The sequence below is a fragment of the Cynocephalus volans genome, chromosome 1, assembly GCF_027409185.1.
Source record: "Cynocephalus volans isolate mCynVol1 chromosome 1, mCynVol1.pri, whole genome shotgun sequence".
Taxonomy (NCBI): Eukaryota; Metazoa; Chordata; class Mammalia; order Dermoptera; family Cynocephalidae; genus Cynocephalus; species Cynocephalus volans.
The window spans coordinates 215,266,926-215,285,485 of NC_084460.1; positions in this window are offsets into that span (position 1 = coordinate 215,266,926).

The following is an 18,560-nucleotide window of genomic DNA, read 5'->3' on the forward strand; positions in this document are numbered from 1 at the left end:
CTCAGCCAATTAAGTAGGCTCACTGCTAACACCAACGTTCTTGATGAGTTAGGAAGGAGAAGTCCATCCAAAGCACAATTTATGAATTTTGTAATTGTTCTTTTCTGCTGTAGATATTAAGGTTTAAATGACCATTGACATACTTCAACCTCTCTTATACACACAAGCCCACGGGCACTTGCAGATACTTGCACACTTCAATGTAGATCATAAATGTCTATTTATGTCCATTACAGATGAACATTATAGAATATGCAGAGGTATACATATAGTATTTTCCTAGTGGTGTTTGGAAAAGTGCCCATATAAAACATATCTTTTTCTTTTGTGTTAAAATAAAAGATATAAGAGGATTTTCTATATGGTTCTGAGAGTGAAAGAAATGCAAATATGTCACCCTGATCCTCCTACAAGATAGGAGTTATTGCCCCGACTTCTGGCAGGCAGGCAGCTACCCCCAGGGTTTGCCAAAGTTTACATGAGCTGTGTCTTCCAAGACATGCTCTTCTTGCCATCCCCCATGTTCACCCCGTCTAATGACTGAGGCAGATATAAATATTCAGCCATTTCTGCCCAGGGCAGAACAACTCTAAAGAGCTATATATGCTCCTGATCTCTCCTGAGCTTTTGGCAAAGGTTTCATTGAGCCTCCATGGCTGTACAGTTTCTCCCTCTGCCCAAACTTACCTTCTCTCCTGACATATCCTGCTCACCAAATTCATTCTTACTGCCTGCTTCCAGAGAAACCAACCCGGGAATAAGACCATATTAAGAAGATTCTAATAAGTGTTCTGTGCACCTTAGGTTGAATTGTCAATGACATATTAGATAGCAGGGCTGTGATTTTCTACTCCTAATTAGCCACTTATTCTCCTGATTGTAAGGCTTGTCAGGGACATTCAATGAGAATACCTAACATTGAAAGTTGTAGTTTCATTGGCAAGTGAAAAATCTATGTTATCAAGTGACTTTAGTTGTATATTAAAAGTATATATAGGGTAGCTAATGAGCTAAAACATAATGGGTTATTAAATAACTTAAATCACCATCAAGTCTTTACTTTTTTCTATATTTTTACTAGAATCATGTAACTGGAGGGGATCTTGGAGATTATGTAGTCCAAGCCTTTCAATGGCACACAAGCAGAACCTAAAACTTTTTGATCTTGGAGTTAAGCATGAAAAGTAGACAAGATGCTTTGACTGGGCCACAGGTAGAAAAACCCAAAAACAGTCAATGCATTACCTAGTATTAGAGATAGGTATGAACCATGAAAGATGTGGACAATACAAGGTGTTATTACCTCCAGGCTAATTAGCCAGTTTTCATCCAACCACTTATAAATACATTTTTTTAACATGTTGAAAGGGTGGATGAAACTATATGACATATGCTGCTGCTTATCTTATTTTCATGCATTTCAAATCTTCACATTGAGTCAAATATATATATTTAGATTATGAATATTAATTAGCATCTACTATGTTCTAGGCAATGTTTTGGTTGCTGGGGATATAATGGTAAACAAACATGCAAAGTCTCTGACCTCCTGAAGCTTATATTTCTGGTGGAGGAGATAACAATAATTAAGAAGGCAAGTAATAAAGTAAATGCAGCCCATAAATATATGTTATAATGTCAAGTATGTTTTAAGAATAAAAATGAATTAGAATAAAAAGATAGTGTATTAGTCAGGGCTCTCCAGAGAAACAGAAGCAATAGGATATATGTAGATATATACAAATACATTTATTATAAACACTTGACCCACACAATTATGAAGGCTGAGAAGTCCTGCAATCTGCTATCTACAAGTTGGAGGCCCATGAAAGCCACTTGGTGTAGTTCTAGTCCAAACCTAAAGGCCTGTGGACCACAGGAGCCAATGATGTAAGTCCCATTCTGATTTTGAAGGCCTGAGAACCAGGAGCACTGATGTCTGGGGGAAGAAGAAAATAGATGTCTCAGTTCAAGCAAAGAGAATGAATTAATACTTCCTCCACCTTTTTGTTCTATTTGAGTCATCCACAGATTGAATGATGGTCACACCCATTGGTGAGGGGATTTTCTTTACTCGCTTTACAAAATCCAATGCTAATCTCTTAAGGAAATACCCTCACAGATACACCCAGAAATAATGTTTTACCAGCTATCTGGGCATCCTTTAGACCAGTCAAGTTGACACATCAAATTAGCTGTCACAGGTAGTGACACCTAAGGCTACCCTAGGTAGGATGGTAAAGTGACTCTAGAAAGTTAATTTTGAGCAGAGAGGTAGATGAAGGAAGAGGGTGAGTTATGCAAATATCTGGAACACAAGTATTCCAAGCAGAGTGTAAAAGCCATGAGATAGGAAGAGCTTTAGGGTGTAAAGGAACATTAAGCTTTGAGGGTGCAGCAAGACAGCCAACTAGAAGACTCTATTGCTCATCTCTCTTGCAAAGACAGACAAAACAATGAATACATAACTACACTTGGACAAAAATAACTAAAGGAAAGCACTGGAGCACATCAAAGGAGAAACAGAAATGCTAGTGAACACAGAAACTTAGGATAGCCACAGAAAGAATAGAAAAAGATACCTGGGTTCCACCACTCCATCTTTCAGCCAGGAGCGGCAAGAGCCCAGGAGGAATTTCTGCCTTCAGGGGAAGGTAAACGAGAGCTGCACCATGGACACCTGTAATCCAAGGTACAGTGGAGCTGTGTGGCCCTTTTAAGCCATGAGCCCAGTATGGGGAGCTACTGGGAGCTCACACAACTGCATTAATCCAGGGAGGGAGTTCAGGCTGAGCCCTCCCAACCCCCCAGGTCCTGAGCTGGAACAGAAGTTGCCATTTTGGGATCTCAGCCAACACCTAAGTGCGTTTTGCCCTGGGGCCCGATAGTCCTGGCATCTCTACAGCCCTGAGGCCCCCTCATCATACCAGTTCTCTGGCACCTGAGCCCATTGGCAACCTGCCCTGGGACCAAACAGCCCAGTGCAGTGTAGAGGCCATCCTCAGGACAAAGGAAGCCAATGTGTGCACTTTCCAGAGCTTGAGGGCTGACCAGTCAAGGCCTTCTGCCACTGCTGTCTTCAGGGGAGCACCTGTATACCTCTCACATGGGCACTGAGTCTTGCTTCAATTCCAGCAAACGTGCCCAGACCTATGTACTCCAGCTGGGAAAATGTGGAGGGCCTGCACACCTCTCTTGAGGACACAGGGGCCTGCCCACAACAACAGTGACCTTGCACAGGGTGGCCCACTTGAGCTGAGTTGCTGCAGAGTGAGCCAGTGTCTCTCTTTGGAGTGTGAGGGCCCTTCTATGACCCTGATGACATTGCCCAGAGTGGCCCACTCTAGCCAAGGAGCTGCAGAGGGATGCAGCATCTCTCTTGGGGACACAAGAGCCTTCCCGCAACCCCAGCAACCTTGCATGGGGCAACCTATAGCAGCTGAGGAGCTACAGCTTGTCTCTCTTGGGACATAGGGCCCTGTCCATGACCTAGGTGGCCTCACATAGAACAGCCCAGTTAAGCTGAGCAGCTGCAGAGAGCCCCATCATCTCTTTTGGCAGCACAGGATGGTGACCACAACCACAGCAAGCTTACTCACAGTAGTCCACTCCAGGTGAGGAGCTGCAGAGAGACCCAACATCTCTCTTGAGGTTACAGGGGTCCACTCATGACCACAATAGCCTAACCCAGTATTCCAATCCAACAGTGGTGCTACAGAACAACCCAGTGTCTTTCTTGAGGGTACAGAGCCCTACCCATGTCCCAAATGACCTCACCCAGAGCCACCTTTAAGGGTACAGAGCTCAACCCAAAGCCCCAGTGATACCACTCACAGTTGTCCACTTGGGCTGCTGAGCTGCTGAGCCCCTCATTGTCTCCCTCAAAGTCCAATGTCATAATCTCAATTCCATCAGTTCCACCCAGTGTTGCCCATCTAAGCTGAGGAGCTGAAGAGCACCCTGGTGCATCTATCACAGGCACAGAATCTTGGCAGGGCACCATCAACCCCACCCAGAGTCACCCAGTCCAGATGAGAAGCTGCAGAACACCCCAGGGCCTCTATTGGGGACTCAAGATCCTGGCTGAGGCACCAGAGAGACTTCCCAGGGACACCCACTCCAGCTGAGTAACTTCAGAGCATTCCAACACTTTATCTAAGAGCTTAAGACCTTGTCCATGACCACTATGACCCAGCCCAGTGTCATTCACTTCAGCAAGGTACTGCCAAGCACCCCAGCAACTAGGCCATGGAAGTACATACAGACAATTCTGATGCTGAATACAGTCAAGGAAATCACATGGACACTACATGTATTTGTCCATTTTGTGTTGCTGTAACAGAAATACCTGAGACTGGGTAATTTGTAAAGGAAAGAATGTCTGCCTTCAAAAGCTACTCCGGAGTATTAGAAGAAGTGACTATTTCACCAGATGCCCAAACAACAACACAGGGAAATAAGAAACATGAAAAAATAAGGAAACATGACACCTCCAAAAGAATACAATGATTCTCTAGTACTAGACCCCAAAGGGGGGAAAAAACGCCTGCAAAATGCCTGAAAATGAATTTTAGATAATAGTCATATGCAAACACAAGGAGATGCAAGAAAATATAGATAGGCAACACAACAAAATGAGAAAAACAATTCAGGATCCGAAGGAGAAATTCAACAAACAGATAGATATCATAAGAACCAAGCAGAAATCTTGGAACTAAAGAATTCATTCAACAAAATAAAAAATATAGTCGAGAGCTTAAGCAACAGACTAGATCAAGCAGAAGAATGAATTTCTGAACTTGAAGACAGACTTTCAAAAATAACCCAGTCAAACAAACAAACAAAAAACCCCAAAAAACCCCCAAACAAAACAAAAAACAGAGAAGGAAAGACAAGAATTTTTTAAAAATGAAGAAAGCCTATGAAATGTATGAGACAACTTTAAGCATACAAATATTTGTATTATCAGTGTCCCAGAGGGGAAAAAATGGAAAAGTCATTGAAAATTTGTTTAACAAAATAATAGCTCAAAACTTCCCAAGTATTGGGAGAAATATGGACTTTCAAATCTAAGAAGCTGAAAGATCCACACACAGATTTAACTCAAAAAGGTACTCTCTGAGACACTATATAGTCAAATTGCCAAAAGTCAAAGACAAAGAGAGAATTCTAAAAACAGCAAGAAAAAAGTATTAGGTCACCTATAAGGGAATCCCCATCAGACTAAAGGTTTCTCAGCAAAAATTTACAGGTTAGGGGAGAATGGAATGATATATTCAAAGTGCTGAAAAAAAATTGCCAACCAAGAGTACTACACCCAGCAAAGCTTCCCTTCAGAAATGAAGGATAAGTAGTATCTTTCCCAGACAAACAAAAACTGTGGGAATTCACCATCACAAAACTGGCCCTACAAGAAATCCTTAAGGGAGTCCTATATCTGGAAGCAAAAGAATGATAACTACCACCATAATAACATGCAAAAGAAAAAAATAACTCATTAGTAGAGCAGTTATTCAAACAGGAAAGAGAAGAAATTGTATCTCATCACTACAAAATCCACCAAGCAGAAAAGACAAACAATAAAAGAGAGAAAGGACCATAAAAAACTAATAAAATGGCAGGAGTAAGGAGATTCCTCGAATGTAAATGGATTAAATTCCCCATTTAAAATTTATAGATTGATTGAAAGGAAATCACTTCACTTATAAAGACACACACAGACTAATAGTAAAGGAATGGAAAAAGATATCCCATGCAAATGGAAAGCAAAAATGAGCAGGAGTATTTATATTTATATTGGCTAAAATAGACCTTAAACCAAAAGCCATAAAAATACACAAAGAAGAACATTATATAATGATACAGGGATCAATTCAGCAAGAGGATATAACAATTTTAAATATATATATATCCAACTTCTGAGCACTGAGACATAAGGAGCAAATATTAGATCTGAGAGAGAGATAGCTTCCAATATAACAATAGTTGGAGACTTCAACACCTCTCTCTCAGCATTGGACAGATCATCTAGATAAAAAAAACAAATCAGCAAAAGAAAATTAGATTCAAAGTGCACTGTAGACCAAATGAATTGACAGGTATTCACAGGACATTTCATCCCATAATGGCAGAATGTATGTTCTTCTTGTAAGTACATGGATCATTCTCCAGGATAGACCACATGTTAGGTAAGAAATCAAGTATCAACAATTTTTTTTTTTAAATTTTATTTTGTCGATATACATTGTGGCTGATTATTGCTCCCCATCACCAAAACCTCCCTCCCTTCTCCCTCCCCCCTCCCCCCCAGCAATGTCCTTTCTGTTTGCTTGTCGTATCAACTTCAAGTAATTGTGGTTGTTATATCTTCTTCCCCCCCGTTTTTTTTTTTTTTTTGTGTGTGTGTGTATGTGTGTGTGTGAGAATTTATATATTTATTTTTAGCTCCCACCAATCAGTGAGAACATGTGGTATTTCTCTTTCTGTGCCTGACTTGTTTCACTTAATATAATTCTCTCAAGGTCCATCCATGTTGTTGCAAATGTATTTTTTAAAAATTGAAATCATACCAAATATCTTTTCTGACCACATCAGAATGAAACTAGAAATCAATAACAAGTGAAATTTTGAAAACTGTACAAATACCTGGAAATTAAACATGGTCTTGAATGACCACTGGGTCAGAGAAAAACTTAAACAGACAATCAAAACATTTCTTGAAACAAATGAAAATAGAAGCACACCATACCAAAAATGATGGATACTGCAAAAGCAGTACAAAGGGGCAAATTTATTGCAATAAGTACTTACTTCAAATAAATAGAAGGATTTCAAATAAACAACCTAACATTACTCCTCAAGGAACCATAAAAGCAAGAATAACCCAACCTCAAAATTAGTTGATTAAAAAAAAAAAAGATCACAGCAGAACTAAATGAAACAGAGACAAAAATAAAGTACAAAAGATTGATGAATCAGAAGGTTGGTTTTTTGAGAAGATAAACTAAATTGATAAACCTTTAGTTAGATTAACTAAAAAAATAAGAAAGAAGCCCTAAATAATGAAAATCAAGAATGAAAAATGAGCCATTAAAACTGATTCCACAGCCGAGCCCGTGGCGCACTCAGGAGAGTGTGGCACTGGGAGCAGGCACTGGGAGCACAGTGACGCTCCCGCCGCAGGTTTGGATCCTATATAGGAATGGCCAGTGCACTCACTGGCTGAGTGCCGGTCACGAAAAAGACAAAAGAGACAAAAACAAAAAAACAAAAAAAAAATGTGAGTTAATATTCACAAAACTGATTCCACAGAAATAAAAAAAATCATTAGAGACTGTTGTGAACAATTAAATACAAACAAATTTGAAAACATGGAAGAAATGGATACATTTCTGGACACAAACAACCTACCACGACTGAGCCAAGAATAAATAGAAAGACTGAACAGATCAATAATGAGCAAGAAGACTGAATCACTAATCAACAGTCTTTCAACAAAGAAAAGCCCAGGACCAAATGACTTCACTGTTGAATTCTACCAAACTTTTAAAGATTTAATACCAATTCTGAAACTATTCAAAAAAACTGAAGCACAGGGTATTCTCCCAAACTCATTCTATGAGTCTAGCATCACCCTAATACCAATACCAAAGATACAACAGAAAAAGAAAACTACAAGCCAATATCCTTGATGAACACAGCTGAAAAAATTTTAACAAAATACTGGCAAACAGAATTCAACAACATATTAAAAGATTATACACCATGATCAAGCAAGATTCATCCCAGGGATGCAAGGATGGTTCAACATAAGCAAATCAATACATGTGATACAACACATCAATGAAATGAAGAACAAAAACCATATGATCATCTCAATAGATGAAAAAAAAATTGATAAAATTCAACATCCCTTTGTGATAAAAACTCTCAAAAAATTAGGTATAGAAGGAAAGTACCAGAACACAATAAAGGCCATATATGACAAACCCAGAGCTAACATCATCTTGGACAACAGTTGAAAGCTTTTTCTGTAAGAACAGGAACAAGACAAGGATGCCTACTCTCACTACTCCTGCTTAACATAGTACTGGAAGTTCTAGCCAGAGCAAGTAGGCAAGAGAAAGAAATAAAGGATATCCAAACTGAAAAAGAGGAAGTCAAACTGTCACTATTTGCAGGTGACATGACCTTATACATAGAAAAATCTAAAGTTTTCACCAAAACACTCCAAGAATTGATTAAAAAACTCAATAAAGTTCAGGATACAAAATCAATATACAAAAATCAGTAGCATTTCTAAGCACCAACACATTAACAGAGAAAGACATCAAGAAAGTCATCCACTTACATTAGCTATCAAAAAAATAAAGTACTTAGGAATAAATTTAACTAAGGAGGTGAAGGATAGCTACAATGAAAACTACAATATGCTGATTAGGGAAAATAAGAAGGACACACAAAAAAATGGAAAGACGTTTCATGTTCATGGATTGGAAAATTTAATATTGTCAAAATGACCATAGTACCCCAAACCATCTGCAGATTCAATGCAATCCCTATTAAAATATCAACAACACTCTTCACAAAAAGAGAAAAACAAACAAACAAACAAAATCAAATCCTAACATTCATATGGAACAACAAAAGACCCCAAATAGCCAAAGCAGTCCTGAGCAAAAAGTACAAAGCTAGAGATGTTATACTATCTGACTTCAAAATATACTATAAAGCTATAGTAACCCAAACAGCATGGTAATGACATCTAAACAGACACATGGACAAATGAAACAGAATAGAGAACACAGAAATAAATGCACATATTTACAGCCAACTAATCTTTGACAAAGACCCTGAGAACATACATTGGGAGCAGACAGATTCTTCAATAAATGGTGATGGAAAGACTGTATTTTCATGTGTAGAAGAATCAAACTAGAACACTATCTCTCACCATTTACCAACATGAACTCACAATAGATTAAAGACTCTAATGTAAGACCAAAAACTATTAAGCTTCTAGAAGGAAACACAGGGGAAACACATCAGGACGTAGGATTGGGCAAAGATTTTATGAATAAGACCTCAATAGCAGAGGCAACAAAACTAAAAATAAACAGATGGGATTATATCAAACTAAAAAGCTTCTGCACAGTAAAAAACAAACAAACAAACAAAAAAACCCAATCAACAAAGTGAAGAGACAACTTAAAGAATGGGGAAAAAAATTACAAACTATGCATGTTACAAGGGATTAGTATCAAGAATATACAAGGAACTCAAACAATCCAATAGTAAAAGCCAAATAATTTAATTTAAAAATGGGCAAAGGAGCTGAATAGATATTTCTCAAAAGAAGACATACATATGGCCAATAGGTATATGAAAAAATGCTCCACATCACTATTCATCAGAGAAATGCAAATCAAAACCTTGTGGAAATATCATTTCACTCCAGTTAGACTGGCTATTATCAAAAAGAGAATAACCAATGCTGGCGAGGATGTGGAAAAGGGGAACCCCTTTATTACCGTTGGTGGGGCTGTAAATTAGTACAGTCATTTTTGGAAACAGTACAGAGGTTTTGCAAACAACTACAGATAAAACTACCATACAATCCAGCAATCCCATTACTGAGTATATAACCAAAGGAAAGGAAATCAACATGGTGAAGAGATATCTGCACTCCCAAGTTTATCACAGCTCTATTCACAATTGTCAAGATTTGGAACCAACCTAAATGTCCAACAATGGATGACTGAATAAAGAGAATGTGCTATATATACACAATAGAATACTACTCAGCCACAAAAAGAATGAAATTTTGCCATATGTAGCAGTGTGGATCAGCTTAGAGAAAATTATGTTAAGTGAAATAAGCCAGGCACAGAAAGAGATATACCACATGTCCTCACTCACTCATATGTGGGAGCTAATAAAAAGTAATAATAATAAGTTGAACTTTTAGAAGTAGAGAGCAGAACTGTGATGACTAGAGGTGGGAAAGGGGATTTGGGAAGAGGTATAGTGAGAAGTTCGTTATTGGACACAAAATTATAGCTGGATAGGAAAAATAATTTCTATTGGTGTCCATTAGTGCTAAGCATCCATAATTGGCAATAATTTATTATGTTTTCAAATGGCTAAATGAGAGGAGCTCAAATGTTCTCATTACAAAGAAACAATAAGTTTTTGCAATTATGAATTTGCTAACTGCCCTGATTTGATCACTACAAATTGTATACATGCATTGAACTATAACTCTGTACCACATATATATGAACAATCAATACATTTCGATTAAATTAAAAAAGAAAAAATGGAACATCAAGGAAAGTATTATTGGCATGTAGTGAGTAAGCTGAAGTACGATAGGAAATTAAGTCAGATTGGTTGCCACAGGGTGAATCTTGCATTAATTTAGCAGCCATGGTAGGGGTTTTAAATTTCATTCTAAGTATAATGGAAAAGCATTGGAGGCTCGAAAGCAGGGACATGATATAATCGGGTTTATCTTTTGAAAACATTTCTGACAACTGTGTGGAGGCCAAACCATAGAGAGTAAAAGTAGAATCAAGTCGTATGAGGAGTATTGAGGAGGTTATTGCAATAGAACAGACAAATGACGATAATGGCTTGGTTTATGGTGATAGCCACTGAGATCATGAGAAGTTGTTGGATTTTGAATATGTTTCGATTATGATCTGACAGTTTTGCCAATAATTTGGATTTGGAGTGTGACAGGAAGCAGTTGACAATGACTCTCAGGTTTTATTCTGAGCTACTAAGTAGATGATGGTCCAACTATTCAGATGGAAGCCACTGAGGAAAGAAATAAAATGGTGCCACAAGTAAACATTGAGCTATGGCCAAGGGTCCATGCACAGCATGATGGGGTTTCTAAGTCTTTTCTTACCCAATTGTGGCTCTGCTTTTGGTTCTCAGTCCTTCACCACCTAGTAGCGTCCAAACAAGCACAAAATAAGAACATGACATCCAGAATGTAAAATGAGAAAAAGTGAGAACTGGAAAACATAAGATTGTAGGATAGTGAATAAGCAATGCTTATGGGAAGTACTTTTTCTTCTAAAATTTTTACCACAAAGTAAGACATGTTCTGCCCTTCCATAAGGAATACAAAAATCATAACACAAAGCTTTTAAAAAATTTTATAATATATCTTATTTTTACTGATATTTTGTCCTAAAATGAAGTAGGAAATAACTATGCAAATGATCTTTCTGATTGCAATTTTTATTTCTATTCCCTAAATTACAATGCTTCACCCACAGGTCGGTAATATTCAGTGGCAAAACAGACAAATGACATTCAATTTTCTGGTAATCCTCTTCACCTCTAGTATTTCCTTACTGCCTTTAGTTGGAGGACTGCTTTAACTTGGCTTTGTGTATGTTTGTGAAAAGGAATGTTGCAGGTATTTGAAAGACTGTGTTTACATTTTTAGTCACAGGGCTTAAATTCAATTTGCTTCAAGAAGTGTTCATAAAGTCATAGCTATGGCCCCAGCTAGGATCTCCGGATAATCTGAAGCCACACTGGGCCTCAGTGACAACAAAGTAATATTTGCAAAGTTGAGGTTGACTAATTCTACCATCTACCATACCAATATCTGTCTAACCAGCAACAAATGCCTAAAATATAAATTCCTTGTCGGTTCTTCCAAGATAAATGTATACTTGCCTTAGGATGGTTTTACCCAAAGCAGAACATGTTGGTGAGGAGCCCTTATCAAAATCATCATCCAATTATCATTATCATCGTCATCATCATCATCATTATCCTGGGGTAAGAGGCAAGAAAAACTTGTGATAAGGTGACACATTTCTTGGTCACAGGGAGTATTTCTAATCTCTTTTCCACACACCTCATAGACTCTTGTGCCTTGAGATCTTTTATTATGCATATGCAGAGACTAGTGGTAATAATAAAACTAAGCTTAATTGATGTGCTGCAATAATATGTAGCTCCAACTAACTCTTATAAAGTGACAACCAACCTATGGAGAAAAATTCCATTCCTTAATTATTATGAATATAGATAGCTATGTTATTTATCTCTGAAACCATTTCAATGGGCATTGCATTTTCAATGTAGGTCAATTAATGTCATATTAATTGCCGTAATTATGCTACCCCAACTGACCTATTTCTTATTTGTAAGTCTCTAAATAAGAGGAGAAAAAGACAACAGAATAAACCTTTCCTTTTAAGCTGCTATAATGTCCATCTTTCTGGAATGGCATTCAGAGTAAGGATTTTTCATGAAAGGGCTTCAGGAAGTTACAAAACTCCTTTACATGGTCTGTTGGATCTGTGTATGATTTCCAGCATTACCCAGAATAAATACCAGGAGACTGCTGTGGTTTATACAAGAGTTTATAGAGAAAAAAATCCACCCACTAGCTCCCATGCTGAGGATTACAACCAGGTCCCTGCTGCCAAGTTCTGTGTTTAGGTAAAGCATGAGAAAATCTGCCATTTTTTTAAAGTCACAAAAGGGTTTCTATAGTAAGGAGTGGTAAGAAGCTGACAGCTTTTTATGCATAAAAGGCAGCTGTTCCTTCTCAGGTAATATTATTAATAAACCCTAAGGTAATGTTTGCTCTGAAATATGTCTAATTGAAATAATTTACTCTGACCCTTTGAGAATTATGAAACTGTTTTCATCATGTTCACACACAGCAAAATAATTATGAGATGCCATATGGAAAAACCATCATGTGGTAGATGTCTTTCTGAATCTATATTTTTGAAATGTTTCCCACAGATAAATCATATAGCTAATTTACAAAGTAGAGGTGAATAGTCCCTTTTCCATGTGGGGATTTGATGTGAAATATTTGCAGTTCTAGAATATTAATAGGGGCGTTGACATCAGTAATTACTATAGTTACGAGACATTTTTCACATAGTATGAGACCAATATTTAGTTATACACAGAGGAAAAAGGTATGGGACTTTATACACAGCATATGAAATATGCAGGTACTGTCAGTCCCAGAAAACAGTGTGGGTACATTGGTGACTGAGGTACTTTTTGCCTTTCGCATAAAATCTGTCTGGAAAGTTCCAGCAGTTTCCACTGATATAGCACATTTGGCAAGATGAGGCTGAGTGTGGTATGTAAGGACTTTCGGGAAAACTTGTCAGCTTTCACAGGGAAAGGTCCAAGTGTTTATGGGAACTATGAAGTGGTGTTGGGTGGCTCTCAAAGGGATCTGTGGGGTCATGTGGGACAGGAATTTGAAAGCTTTTTGATTGAAGCTCTTCTGAACTTATCAAAATGGTTAAAAGTCTGGCTGTGAGTCTCATGAGAGCAGAGTTTCTTGTGAAATTTCTGGTATGGTACTTTCCTGCTGGGGTGAGAAAAATCTTAGTAGGACAGACTTTCTCATCACATTTTAATTCTTGAGATCCGTGTCCCTGCGAAACCCAGGAAATGGAGAATCACAGGAAACTGAGCTTTACTTTTTAACCTCTGGGAAGTTAAGATCAGATTTCTCTAGAATTTCAACTGTTTAAATTAACTTGCCTAAGTTCCTGACCATTCCTCCCTCACCAGCATCACCAAAGAAAAGTGGGATACAAGAAACAAAAAGGAAAAAGAAAAAAGAAAAAAGAAAGTTTTTTAAAAAGGGTAATTCGTGTTTATTTTTTTTTATAAGTTTCTAGTTTCTCCAGACTTTCATGAAGCAAAAAAAAAAATCAACAAAGTGGTAAATAAATTACAGCTTGTTAACCCTCTTCCCTCTTGTACTTAAAACACCTAGTCTGCTTTTTCCTACCTCTCACTCAGGGGTATCAGAGCCTATTTGACCCTTAGCACTGTCACAGTTATTTGAGGGATCTCCATTTCCAACTGCCCTTTATTGGCTTTCAGAGAACTTGGTCACAGTTGCAACAAATGAGCATTTTCTTCTAGCAGCTCTTTTGAGGCAGATGCTGGGATATGGATCATGATTCTGGCCAGTCAGTGTCATCCTTACAATTAGCTAATAGTTGGCACATTGAAATCCTAGTTCCAGTCCCCCTGGGTCCTTGCAGGAACCTCCCATTTGTTTACAGCCTCTTCATACCTTAAATCTCAGCATTCAATTACCCTTAAACTTTCAAAGAAAAACAAATTTACACAAAAGGTCACATATGTATATATGATCCACAAATATTTACAAGATTATTTTAGAAACACATGACAGAATTTTTTTCAGTTTTCCAAAGTTGCTGTTCTACCCTTCTAAAGCAGAACATGAGATTTAAAAAAAGAAATAATGAAATGCAAAACTAGAAACCTGACAAAATGATGAAACTGCTGCTATTTTCTAATATATTCCAGGTCAAATCCTTGTACATCCCATTTTTAAACAACTGCCAAGCATTTGTTTTTATATCTACTAGACTTCTGTGCTATTGGTGAGCACTATTTCTAGCTATTGACAGTCCTGAAATAAAGGTAACTTTTTTTTCCTGTGATTTACAATCTATCATTATTATAATGTAGCCTCTGAATGCACGAAGTAAAGATTCATTGCACACTGGTGTCTTATACCTTACTCATGTAATAGTGGAAAGGTAAAATGTCTTGGACTGTCAAGTGCTTTCTTTAAGCAGTTGTCCTTTTTTGGTGTGGTGCTTGCAGATTGACAAAACTACGCCAAGAAGGTTATTGACCAAATTTTGTCTTTAGTAGTTTCCCATAACTTGTATTCTTCATAGGGAGCTTTTCCAAGCTCAGGTTATTTCTATCAATGTTCTCAAACCAAAAGAATGGTCTTTGCAGTAAACCAGCAAATTCCCACATTTTATCATTTATCTCACATGTAAGTGATGACAGCATTTGTAGTTCTTCTGCTGACTGAGCCAACAACAACTAGATTAATGAGGCTGTCTCTTTTTCATAAGTGTATTATATTCTTTCTTTGATCTTTTAAACATGGGAATCTTTGGTTTCATGAGACTTCTTGAGGGCAGGGGGAATTCCTCACCCCCACGCCTCTCTACTTCTCATAATTGTTTTCCCCCTAAATGGTCAGCCATCAGTGGGAATGAGGAATTCAGTACCCCCACACAAACACACACGTGCACGCACACACACACAAGTGTTTTCTCTCTCTCTGTCTCTCTCTCTCTCACTAATCCAGCACACATTAACTGGAAATTGAGTGTATACAGCAAAAGTATAAAGAAAAGTTTTGCTATTCTAATCCAATCCAAGGATTGGATTCCCATGTTATATCACATACCACAAAACTTTTTGGAAGTCACCATCACAAAAAGATTAAACTGCACCAGTGTTTCAAGAAAACAAGGAACTAACACTAAATGTGTGAAATTTAGGAAAGATACTTTGACACCTGATTCTCTTGCAGAAATATATCATTGATATTTTCATGTTTTCTTACCCATTCTTGTTTATTAATAGTTCCTGATTCCTGATTATGTTTTTACATGTGAATGGCTGAAAACTATTTGGGAATAGAAACATGAACATATGCCTATGTTCACAAAGCCAAAATCTAACTAGTGCTTCTTTCATATCCCTTAGTCAGGCATCAAAGTGCTTATAAGTTTTTAAATTCCTGAATCTCTTTCTGAGGTCAGGAGTTATTTTCCTCCTATTTTTAATCTGATAAAATTTAGTTGAGACTAAGGCGATGAATTAATTATGTCCTAAAAGAGAATGTGGACTGAGGGCAGTTTCTCAAGACATTGCTAAGTGCAATTGGCTGCTGAGGAATTAGGCTTCCCATTGCTCTCGGAGTATCAGAGCAAGCAATTACGTATTGCCTCAAGGTTTCCCTATTTAGATACTCACTTCCTTTTACCTGATCTCAGAATCAGGTACAATCCTTTTTAGTAAACTTAAACAGTCAGCAAATTATTTTATTCTTTTGGAGTGTAGTCTAAATGAAAATATTTCTAGAAATTCCATTTCCCCCCTTGTGGGACAACATCAGCAAAAGGAGCTGGTATCTAACAACTCATAAATTAATTGCAGATGAAAAGAAGTGGGAAGGAGGCTGGGTCTTTGCACAAAGCTCTAGCTTCTACTAAGCATCTGTCAACCAGAGAAATCCATTTTGCTATCTCAGGGATCTCACAGTGAACATATCTAAAGTAAAAATTTTAATTCTTATGTCCAAATTGTTTCTTCCCTTATCTAGTGCATCTCAGTAAATGATGCCATGATCTATGCAGTTGCTCAAAATAGAAAAACAGGCCTCCATCCTCCTTGATTCTCCCCTTTCCTAAACATCTACAATTCAGACATCAGCAAGACCTCTATTCTGCTCAAATCTCTTAGTCCCCACTTTTAGCACTCTGGCACCTTAGTTTAAACCACCATTATTTTTTTACCTGAACTACTGAAATAGCTTTGTGATCAATCAGGGTCAAATGAGGAGAACAGAGTCAATGCCTGGCAGTTGTATGCAACAAGTATCAAATGTATTACAAAGGAATTAAAAGAATTGAAAAGTCAAAAAGGGTGTTTGTTGTACCAACCAGACATTAGCTACACCTGGAGGGCAGATGGAGAAGGTGATGTCACCAGAGCCTAGAAACTAGAGTCAGTCAAAAGGAGGTGAAACCACAGTGAGAAGGCTGTTTAGAGACCTGGATAGGATTAGGAGCATGGAGAGATGTTGCCACTACCAGAGATTCTATCTGAAGCAGAGTGAGGGTTAGGATGGTGGTGGGGCTTGATTTCTCCCTTCCTTTGGCACCAAATTCATATCAGGGCTTCCCATTTACCTGACCTAGCTTGAAAGCAGCTGACAAAAAGTAGCCTTGGAAATGTTTGCAAAAGCCAGTTCCTGGAGAGCAGAGTAAAGGTGGGAAATGAATCTGTGAGCAAAAGTGCAAATAGGTGTCACAGTCCACCCCTTTTTTTATGCAGCATCTCCCCAACCATATATAATTTATTCCTATACAACAACTTTATTCTTCCACCTAATAAAATACAACCCAAAACACAAATGAAGATGTTCTTACAACCCCCCTGCCCCTCCACAAAAGAGGCACACAAAGTCTCATCATTCACTGTTCACTTCTAAAGTTGAAGGTGTCCAAGTGACACAACACTCTCTTCATCAGGTCTAGATGTGGTTTCTCAGGGTATGGTGATCTATGAATTAAAATGCAAATTGAAGCATCACCAACAGTCTTCATATAAATAGTAGAGAAAGAGGAAAGGGTAAAACATAAATAATTTGTTAATATACATATAACAAAACTAGGCACAGCTGGTGTAGTCCTCATCTCTCTCTCTAATTATGAGGGTGCTTCTTTAATCCACCCCATTATGATCCTTTGCTTTCAGCCAGGACCTCAGTTGGTCAGGGTTGTTTATCTGGCTGGTAACCTAAGCCTTCTTTCCTGAAAGGTCTGAACCCTTAGTGGTTCTGGCTTTATTGGGTAGCTGTTGTAGTTTTTACTACTGGACTTGAAAGCATCAAGGGAGGACCCCTCAAGTTTCAGCTAAGCAATTTCATGTTGGTAACCAGGATCAATCCCCACATCCCCTTTCTTTGCCTGGTGGTTCAATGGCAGGAGAAACCCAAACTATCCAGGTTTTGGTTTCAACTTACAATTCAATGGGACAATTGCATCATTAATGAAAATATTTCTCTTTTGGGAACTGAGACCTCTAAACCTGCAGAGTGTGAAGTTATAAGGACAGGAAGCAAGTACAGATATTTGGTGTAATAGTGAAAACAGTAACTCTTTCATTTCCTTTGTTCCAAACCTTTATATATTCGCCATGGGAGAAGCAGCACCTTATACTGTTCCTCTGTTCAAAGCACCCAACATTCCCAGGGATGTGGTCTACCAGCTGACTCCATAAGTGAATCATCAGTAATCCGTTTCATTATTCTATTAGGTCAGTTGCTTTTGGGCAATGAGGTACATTGCAAAGCAAGTGAATTTCATGGTTGTAAATTCCTTGTTGCACATTTTGCTGTGAAATGAGTTCTAATGTGTAATGTAATTCTCTAAGGATTAATGGGATATTTCTATATGTTCATGGATAATAGTTCTGGCAGAAACATAGCAAATCTATTTCTGAATAGGTATCTATCTACTGAAGGCAAATTGCTGCCCTTTCCAAAGTGAGAGGTCCAGTGTAATCAACTTGCTACCAGCAACCTGCTAATCCCTCTTGGAATGATGCTCTATCAGGTGTTAGGTATCGGCCACTGAGGTTGTATGTTGGGAACTGTGCTGTGGTGATAGAATGGCAATAAAGGCTACGCTACTGAGGCGGTGGGTTGCCTCTATCTCTGTCATGATGGCACCTTTGTTCATGGGCCCATTGAATAATCACTGTTCAGGGAAGGATGCTGCCTGATAACCACTGTATGGATTATGTTGCCAGTCTGATCACTGAGAACCTCCTCAACAGTGATGTCTATAAGGGAGCATTTCACATGGGATACAAACATCGTCATGTTTTGTGCCCATTCTTGGTACATTCGCATAACTTTTCCCCAGATATTGTTCACCAGTCTTCTAATTCTCTTCTTCCAATTCCTGGACAACCAG